Genomic DNA, 9,699 nt, shown 5'->3' with positions numbered 1-9,699 from the left:
GGAAAAAAAAGTAAACACTAGAGTGACTATATTTGCCTGTAGCGCATCAGTAGGGTTGTTATTTTGGTTATGACAGATGTGCGATAATTTCCCTCAAAATACGATAATTTTGAGTCTCTGGTACGATAATCCTACATTTCCCACCTGGCAATACTGGTTGCAAGCAACATAAATTGAAGCTGACCTCCCCACCAGTCAGATGTACAAACACTGGTCACCAGACTCAGTAAAACTTTTACTTTATACTGAAAAAACTGAAGGTTACCCATTTGGCTGTTACAAATCAAACTTCTTTAATGGAAAAAAGACAGTTTGAAAAGAGAGTTATATTTATAGGAATTCTAAAATAACTGAAAAACCTCCAACCAGTCTGCTCGTCTACGCTACGAGTCTGCCAACGTCTAGGTGTGATATGATTCCTCTGTTCGCCTGCTCGCCTTTCCATCTGTCTCCATGTCCTCCTGTGCAGATGCTCCTGTTTATATCCAGCTATTCAGGGTTGATTAGTCAATCTCCTGGCTGCTGATTCCTGCAGTGTCACATGTCCATATTCCCCCTCATCCAGTGTCCCCTCACACATGTCAACCTGCTGCTCTCAATCAATGCAGTATACCACTATAGGCACAGGAGGACGGGCGTGTGCCAATACTGTCACACACGTCCAGCACAGACAGAATAAACACACACCGCCCATATGGTGCGACACATATACTTAAATATCACTTACAGCTCAGCTCATATTTCATACAGGACATACTGAGAATATCATATCAATAATGTGCAGCTCTGCAGTGACATATAACCTCCTGGCTCTTTGGATCAATTAAACTTCAGATAACATAAAAATAAATCTTTGCCTTCCTTTAAAGGGGAACAGCGGCCAATTAAAATATATATGTATATTATTCTGGAGGCTTTATGATTACGATGGCGCTCTGGGAAACCACTGGGTGGCAGTGTGGTAAACAGTAGCTGCCTGCCAGTGGTGATATGAATGGACGATAGAATTTCAGATAGATTTAGTATTATAAATAAATGAGCTGTCACTTTCTGAATCTGTTATGTTAACAATAATGAGACAAGACAACTGTGTTATACCTCTCCCACGTCTTTCGTCTCGCAGCAGTTTGAGTTTATGTAAGTGCTGTCTTGTCGAACAGAGAAATCCTCTGGAATACAGAAGCTAGCTTCTACTGTAAGCCTCGTCTCCACCAAACCCTTTCAGTCCAGCACCTTTGGAACCAGCAGTAAGCCTTCAGACATGGTACCTAGACCCTGGGTCTGTTCAGACAGTCCTCTTAAATGTGGGCGGGGTTGTTGTCACTCACTGCTCCGTCCAGCACTCGCTGTATTTCCTCATCAGCGGTGACACAGATGGAAGTCTGCACCTGGTTTATCGTCCACAGAACGAGGCTGCACGCCCACATTTTCAGAACAAAATAGAACAGGCTGCAGTGAGAGTCTCTCTCCATGGGATATTTAAAAATAGCAGCTTTGTGCATTTAGTCCTTCTCAGGCAAGCTCAGGGGTTTAGTGTTGCTGTAGCCCACAGGAAGTGAGGATTAGAATATATGACCTTCACATAATCCGCTCCAAATTAATCTATATTTTTAAAGTCATTACTAAAAGTGTGTGTCATATAAAAACTAAAGTGATGGTCAAAGTTGTCACAGTGAAATTTAAGGTGTGCTGATGGATTCACGTCATCAACTCATGCATTGAGCAGTCTGGGGCCGTAAGTGCCGTTTTGGTAAGGAACTGGAACCAGGGCGAGTGAGACAGGATCCGGAATTCGATGGATGCGCCTTTCCGTCAAAATAAAAGCACCAAGCTAATAAAAATGCGGTGAAACTTTTTAATTTAAAGAATATAATTTACAAGAAAAGCCCCAAGCCATTAAGTTAATCAATTTTCTTACACCCCTCATCACTGCAAATCGATGGTGCGCCAGAATTTAATGTTTTACTTTGGTGAATTTGGCGAATTCTGGATCCGCTCTCTAGACTGGAACCAGAATCCAGACAAAATTCAGAGTGAATAGAAACCAGGCTCTGGTGACGCGAGGCTATGCATTGAGTAACATTACAAGTAAACACACATACACACCAGGTATCCTACTAGAATACTATAATCAGTTGCTTTTTTAGTCACCTAGATTAGGTGACCCATGGGCTGTAATTTCCCGCCACTATCCTCGGGCTCGGACGGGTCGGGCTCCTCATAATAGACCTGCTATGGAACCAACCACTTATCACACCTTGATGGCGCCACTGGCCGCGCACATGTGAGTTGTCGACGGTGACAATGTGTGTGTTGGCTTCGTCGAGTGTACCAATTGCAGCACGATGCTGGTATATGACAGCCAATAGACGGGGACCTCAACACTTAAGAGTCACATGACGAAGGCTTGCTATGGAAAGAAAGACGAGAGTCAGCCTTCAATGTCGACGTTCGTATCCTTAAGAAAAAATGTCGGGTTTAAACTGGGCTCAGGCTCATAATTACAGTTAAAGGGATGGGATGGGCTCGGACAGAACATGCATGGGCACGGGTGGGGTCAGGCTGGATTTTTTGGGCCCAATCTAAGCTCTAACCTCGATACATATTGCAGCTGCAAAAAACAACAACAAAACGGCTGATGTGAGATCAACTGACTGAAAACTTTATCTTATTAGATAAAACAGAACTTGATGAAGTTTTCCTTTGGGGCCAAAATTTACAGTTGAAAAAGGTAATAAATCACAATATATTTTTTGTTGCAACATATTTGTAATCACAATAATAGTGTATCGTGACTTAAGTATCGTGATAATATCGTATTGTGGATCTTCTGGTGATTCCCGCCCCTATCAAATTCCCAGTTTTTGATGGTACCACCAAAAGCACAGCGCTGTCTTGGTTAAAAAACGACCCCTTTTCAAAGCACCATCCCGGCAGGAAATGCAGCATTGTCTTTGTAAAAAAATTAGCTGCTTTTTGTGGCACAATCGGCTACAAACACAGCAACGTGTATGTAAAAACCCAACTGATTGTCGTGGATTTTTCATGGAGCTATCCCTGCAGGAAACAGAGCAATGTCATGTAAGAAAACAGCTGCTGGTTGTGGCATTATCTTGGCAGGAAACACAGTAACATCTCGGTAAGAAAACTACCAATTTTTGTGGCGCTGTCCTGACAGGAAACACAGTGATGTCACTGTTTCATGGAGTTATCCCAGCAGGAAACGGCGATATCTCAACACGTTACACAGCAATGTCACGGTAACAATTACCCGGCGGGAAACGCAGTGATGTCTCATTAAAACACCCTGTGTTGCTGATTGTTGGTCTCAGACAGTGGAGTGCAGCTTTGCAGGTGTCTCGCCGTGGTGCCAGCTCATAATACTTCAGAGAAGTTAATATGATGTGTATCAAACGTACAAATGTTATTTGTGGTTTGCAGAAACTTAAAATGCCAACGTTTGAGTCCCACCCTCACTACGTATCCATCTTCCTCTCCTGCAGTTTCAGAGTTCAGTCTTCAGTCAGCAAATTACACGTCTCTTAGTTTGTGTGAACACACTCCACAGGTTTTGTTTTCCTCCCTTCACAGTGAGCTGCTTTTTATTCTTGTAAATGATGACAAACAACTTCAACATTTTTGTATTTGCCGGAGCGGGGTAATCCATCACACTTAACACGAGGCTTTAATTTGGTTTTGTTGCAGTTTCTATTAAGTCTTTTCATTTTAGAAATGTAATTCTCTGGGGAAATAATCCCTCTTAAATACGACACCTTGCTACTTGTTCTTGCACATTTTTAACCTGAATGGCAGCAAATTTCCAATTAAAGTGTGAAGTCTGGGTTTTTAAAACTGGCAAGTGCAGTATAATTTAAAACTCATGCATGACAAATGGGTAAAACATAAACTAGACGTGGACAGAAGACCCTTAACTTTAAGTGACGCTGTTAGTCTCAGTGCATCGTGTCTCGCCGGGGCTGTACACTTGCAGAAAGATGTTTAATTAGGGTTAAAAGCCCAGTAGAAGTCAGGAGAAATGCAGCATTGCTCATGTATCTGCGAGCAAGAAGGAAGTTGATTGTATTAAACATTGACTGGCAGTGAGGCCTTGAGAGTTTCTAATGTCAGATTTTTCCATGTCGGCCCCACATTACAGTAATACGACTGGAGCTAAGTGACCCTTTAAATGATCAGTGTGGGAAATGAGGTTAGTGAAGCAGCAGGGACGGAGAGATCCTGACTCAACAGAGCTGAACATCAATCATCATTTGAAAAACACGGCAGATTGCAGAAATAAAACAGCCCATTGAAGATAAAGAGATAACATATGAAGAAGAAGCCATGTTCTTCCTCAGTTGGACAGATTTATGAGGGAACAGATGTTCACAGTTTACCATCATAAATCTACAGCGCGGCGCAGGACCATATATGCAGGGTGTGAAAATGGGATGTAGAAATAAGTAGAAATGATTTACAGTTTTTGGAGGCTGGAAAAAAGAAAATGTAGATTCAGATCATAAATTTCAATGTGCGATAATAACATAGAGCCCATTACGGTTAAACATAACCTAATAAAATTAAGTTATATTGCACTGTATGGTTTAACTTTAGGCCTAAAAATTCAAAACAGGTGGAAGCAGCTATAACTTCACTTTCCCCAAATGTGCTGCAGGCAGTCGTGTTGAACTGGTTTAAATTTACTCCCCCTTCTCAGTGGTGGAAGATGCTCTTAGTTTTATTACTAAAGTAAAAGTACCAATAACAAAATGTAAAGTACTCAGTTACAAGTAAGAGCAGGTCTCATCCTTAAATGTCTCTGTTGTTTTAATTTTACAGTCTTAAAAGCAACTGGTAACTCTTATCGTCAGATAACAACCCAATGACCAGTGTCTGGTATTTAAGGTCATCACCTCATCATTTCATCGTAGTAAACACTTGTAATTTTGTCAGAATTAGCGAATTAATTCTTGAGTTATGGCCAAAAATATGTTTTTTGAGGTGGATGTTTGTGCCAAATTTGGAGATATTTCCACAAGGTGTTTAAAATATCGTGTTCAAGAGAATGGGGCAAACCAGGTCACAGAGACCTTGACCTTTGATCGCCAAAATATAATTAGTGCATCGTTGAGTCTAACTGGATGTTTGTCCCAAATTTGAGGAAATTTAAGATAGTGCGTTCAAGAGAATGGGACAAACCAGGTCACAGTGACCTTTGACCACCAAAATCCAAGTGGAGATTTATGCCAAATTTGAAGAAATTCCCTCAAGGTGTTATTAAGATATCCCATTCAAGAGAATGGGACAAACCAGGTCATGGTGACCTTCACCTGTTACCTTTGACCACCAAATTCTAATCCGTTCATCCTTGAGTCCAAGTGGATGTTTGTGCCAAATTAGGATGGGACGGACAACCCGAAAACAGAATGCTTCATCACAGCTATCAGTGGTGAGGAGAGTATAAACTTTGTGGGCATCTCTCCTCCTCTACTTCCTGATGACAAATTCACCTCATATACTACATCACTTTATAAAGGTTGATATGATATGTTTGAAACGTACATAGCTAATGAATCTGTGGTTTGCAGAAACAATGAAAACATTTTCTTCTGGCGACTGGACTGCAGGTAACTGACGTGCAGTTAAAGTGGCGTACAATAGAAGTAGTAGTAGCTCAAAACTGTACTTTAGCAGGATTTATACTTTGCAGAGCCTACGCCATTGTGAGCATTTCTACTTGTGTGGTGTGTCTGTGTCACTCTGCAGTTACACCTCTAAAACACTAGTGGGCAGCAGGGTTTCTGTGAAGTGCTGTAAAGATGAGATATTTCAAAACACACATTAAACTCACATTAAACACACATTAAACATGTCTTAATAGAGACAGTTTCAAACACAAATCAGCTTCACTATAACTCGCAGCATTCACAGACAAACACTTGTCTTTATCTGGACACATTTTCCCCACAAATACAACATGCTAACGTTATTAGCACAAGCCTATGGCATTTTACATTGTATAAATTAGCCTATCAGCTAGCAGAGATTTCCTCTGCTCATATGAAGCCAGGATAAATCACACACAGGACTTAAAATGATATCTTTGTAGAGGCTTTACTGTCTTCACAATTTATTGTTTCTTATCTTTGAAATTAAAGTAAATCAAAGCTTTGTTTCCACTGAGGGAAATGGTTTCAGCTTACAGAGACAGACAGGAGGTCTGTGTCACTGCAGTATGTAGGTACATTTCTGGGGAGGTGCACGTCAGGCTACAGCATTGATTCGATGCATAAGTATGAAGCCTGCTTAAATGTACTTAGTTTCTTTACACCATCGTCCCATGTAGAAAACCTGCAGGCTGCTAAACTTAAGTGAGTGAGTTTGCGATTGAGTCACAGCCCAGTTTCATCAGCTGCTGTGTGCCTAATAGAAAAAGTCATCCAGTGGTTTATTGGTGATGTTCAGCATTCACAGAGAAGCAGCACATAATACATTCAAACAGCTGGGCAAGCTCTGCGTCTGTCGGTACCCATGGTGATGGATGCTTCCTCCGTGAGGTTGAAAGTGACTGCCTCCCGCCGTTCAACTGTTTATTTACACCCTCCCACTTAATGCAGAGAGCCCTCCACAGCTGCGAGCGCGGCGTCCTGCAGGGTGACCCTCTGTGGTGAAGGGGTGGTGGGGAGGGGTTGTTGGGAGGAAGCCACGGACAGAGCCGCACGAGCAGGATTGGTTTTATCAAGGCTGTAGCACTGTCTCCATTTCTTCACCTATCTTTTATAAAGAAACAAGCGTGTGTTGTTTTAGTGAACACAGCAGCACAGCTTTGGAACAACCTATTTACACAATTTATTTGTCTCAGCTCAGGTCATTCATTATCCAAATGTTTCCTGGCTGTGTGTTTTCCTTATTTGCCTCGAAAAGTCTGGTTGTTCTCAAACACAGCTGTTGGTATGTACTTCGAAATGTTTATGTCCTTGAGCCAGAGTTATAGAGGAACATGTCTTTATTTTTCTTTGGTACGTGCGTTTTATTTTGCTTTTTGTTTGTTTCCCATTCCTAATCTCCATAACAATTCTCACACGCAGTCATTTTGTCATGCATTTTTTATTTTCATGTCTTTAAGGCATTTTGAGGCAACAGCTGGCGCCATTTTTAGCACAGGTACAGGTTTTGTTCTTGTCTGTTGCAAGGTTAGTGGGAAATGATTTGTTAACCTGTTTGTGACAGACAGTGAAAGTTCACACACACACACACACACACACACACACACACACACACCCTCACACAGTGTTCATGCCACTCTATAAGTGCCTCTCCTCAGTAAATCCAGTTGACATTTTCACACTCTGGCTCTAAGAACGCTCACAATCGCTGTCATTCCTGCTCGCTTACTGCAGCTACCCAGTGTCGTTGCATAAGCAGTGTAAGCGAATGCACAGGGCACTGTCATCCGTAGGGGGCGCCACACATAGGGGAAGAAAAAATCAAAATGTATCTGTTACTATTTTTTACTAAAACTATTACTATTAAGGACTACAGATGGAGATTAGCTACTCTGCTAAATCTGTAAGTGCACGTACAATTTAGGGTCACCAGTTAACCTGAGGGAGGAAACCGGAGCACCTTGAGAAAACCCACGCTGACATGGGGAGAACATGCAACCACCACACAGAAGGGCTCCCGATCCCAAATCCCTCATCCGGGTTCGAACCAAGAACTGGCTACAATGCTAACCACTGCACTGCAATGTCGCTGTGCCGAAAATCAACAAGAGGAGAGCTAGTTAAGTTAGCTGTTAGCTGTTAGCTGTTAGCAGCTAGCTATCATTACCTCTAAGCAGCTGGTGATCACAACAAACAGCTCACGGAAGCTGCATTGATTTACATTGTGAAGCATTCAAGCTCTATTCAGTAAAAATTACTACTGGGCGAAGGTGAATTCTATCGTTCTCATGACGTGTTTAGTGTAATCTTGTAATCTTTCACAGCACTTTAAAACAGATATCAGAGAGGGAATTATGATGCATCATATATTGTAAAAAAGCTTTTTGTTTTTGATTTATTGATGTTTTTCATGTTAAAGAAGGTTTTGTTAAAGGTTGTTTAACAGGAAGTGTAATGAAGGACTGAATGGCTTTATAACTCTTCATTTATTTTTCTGTAGTGTAGATTTCTGTGCTTCTGTGGAAACAAAGGAACAATAAATAACAACAGAAAACAAAAGATACACCAATATAAAAACATCGGTTTGGCTGTTGCCCAAATTGTTCATTGAAAGATTAGTACAGAGTTAATTAGTATATTTTATTATTATTTTACAGTCATAAATTATTTTATTGTTTATTCTTCTGAACAAGTTAATGTATAATTCTTTTTTTATTGATTATTGGTTTAAATGACTAAAAAAATTTAAAGAGCCGACACCTGACATTATAACTGAAGGTACCATTAACATAACATCCACATTTCTTTAACCTTTATTTAATCAGCTGTTCTCATTGATTTAAATCTCATTTTAAAGAGAGAACTGAGAACATTCATAATCATAAAAGCACACGACCGGCCTAGAACAACCACAAACAAAGAATGAATGAATGAAAGTCACACACTCTCTCCGAGGAGAATGAACAGATGTAGCCTGAGGGCAAATTGCAGTTCACTGGGTTCATATGGCACATCTAAGGTTATTCAGTTGTGGGACTGTTGACTGTAGTTACAGGATTTAAATGAGAGAAGAGATGTGAGGTAGTTTGGCAGTTGTACAGCTTTAAAGATGAATGTCTTCAGATGATTATTTGTTCTTGTCACTAAGAGAGACCACACAGAGTGTTGATGAGTGTGGAAGTTGTCAGAAGTAATAACGTGTAACAGAGAGCTGCAGCAATGACGGATTTTTGTTGGTCGGGGAGTTAGCATCGCCCTGGTTCCCTCATCAAAAAGCCATATTCAGTTTTTCATTATCACCAAAAATAAACTCTGACAAACATTTGTGATACTTAAATACGTTTTGTTCAGCAAGATAATCTCCACAATGAACACGTCTATTATTACTTTTAAAACGTAAATTCAATCACCAGAAGTAAAAAGCTAACGTTAGGCTGTAAATTACGTACACCATGGTCGCATGACTTCAACATCACCACCACGACAAGGCTGTAAAGCGTGTCTCATTGAGCCACTTGTGAGCAGTAGCTAAAATATTTACGTGTGGGGTATTTACTACATTAAGGTCTCTTGAGCTTGTGTTAATCACAAACCTTATTTCAAACATCTAACCAAAAACCCAATTTAAAAGAAACCCCATAGACTTCAAGGCAAGGGAACCAGGAGTGCTAACATGCTAACTTATTTCTGGGTTTTAGGACTTATTCCTGCAGCACTCTGTGTAACGTTACCGTGATGAGTAAATTTATACAGAGAGCTTAATTTTACATTCTTTGTACATTTGTTAATGGTATCTTAATTTTTACTTACATGTCTAAATGTCTGCATGCTGGGCTAACGTTACCCAGATAGCACACATACATCTGGCCGACGTCGGCCCGATGTATCAAGTTTACATCGTTAAGACGTAGCAGGGAGAGCGTTTGCTCATTGCCAAGACGTCGCTGAGACGTCGGCCTTTAATCGAAAATGACCACCACGCGACGTTCAAACGATCAATAAAAAGCTGCGCTCAGTAGGCGCTCCTTCATTAATA

The 9,699-nt window shown here is 40.8% G+C and overlaps 2 protein-coding genes across 4 annotated transcripts in view; one reads left to right on the top strand and one right to left on the bottom strand.

Moving 5' to 3' along the window:
* LOC126405581 (dual specificity protein phosphatase 3-like) overlaps nt 1-9,699 on the bottom strand; it is a 608,181-nt gene that overhangs the window by 504,111 nt on the left and 94,371 nt on the right. The window lies entirely within an intron of this gene.
* The window catches only part of LOC126405564 (thyroid hormone receptor alpha), a 163,343-nt gene that overhangs the window by 79,418 nt on the left and 74,226 nt on the right, over nt 1-9,699 (top strand). The window lies entirely within an intron of this gene.

This window comes from Epinephelus moara, chromosome 18 (genome assembly GCF_006386435.1).
Source record: "Epinephelus moara isolate mb chromosome 18, YSFRI_EMoa_1.0, whole genome shotgun sequence".
NCBI classification, from domain to species: Eukaryota; Metazoa; Chordata; class Actinopteri; order Perciformes; family Serranidae; genus Epinephelus; species Epinephelus moara.
The sequence above is the reverse complement of the archived record's forward strand: the minus strand, read 5'-3'. Positions and strand labels throughout refer to the sequence as shown.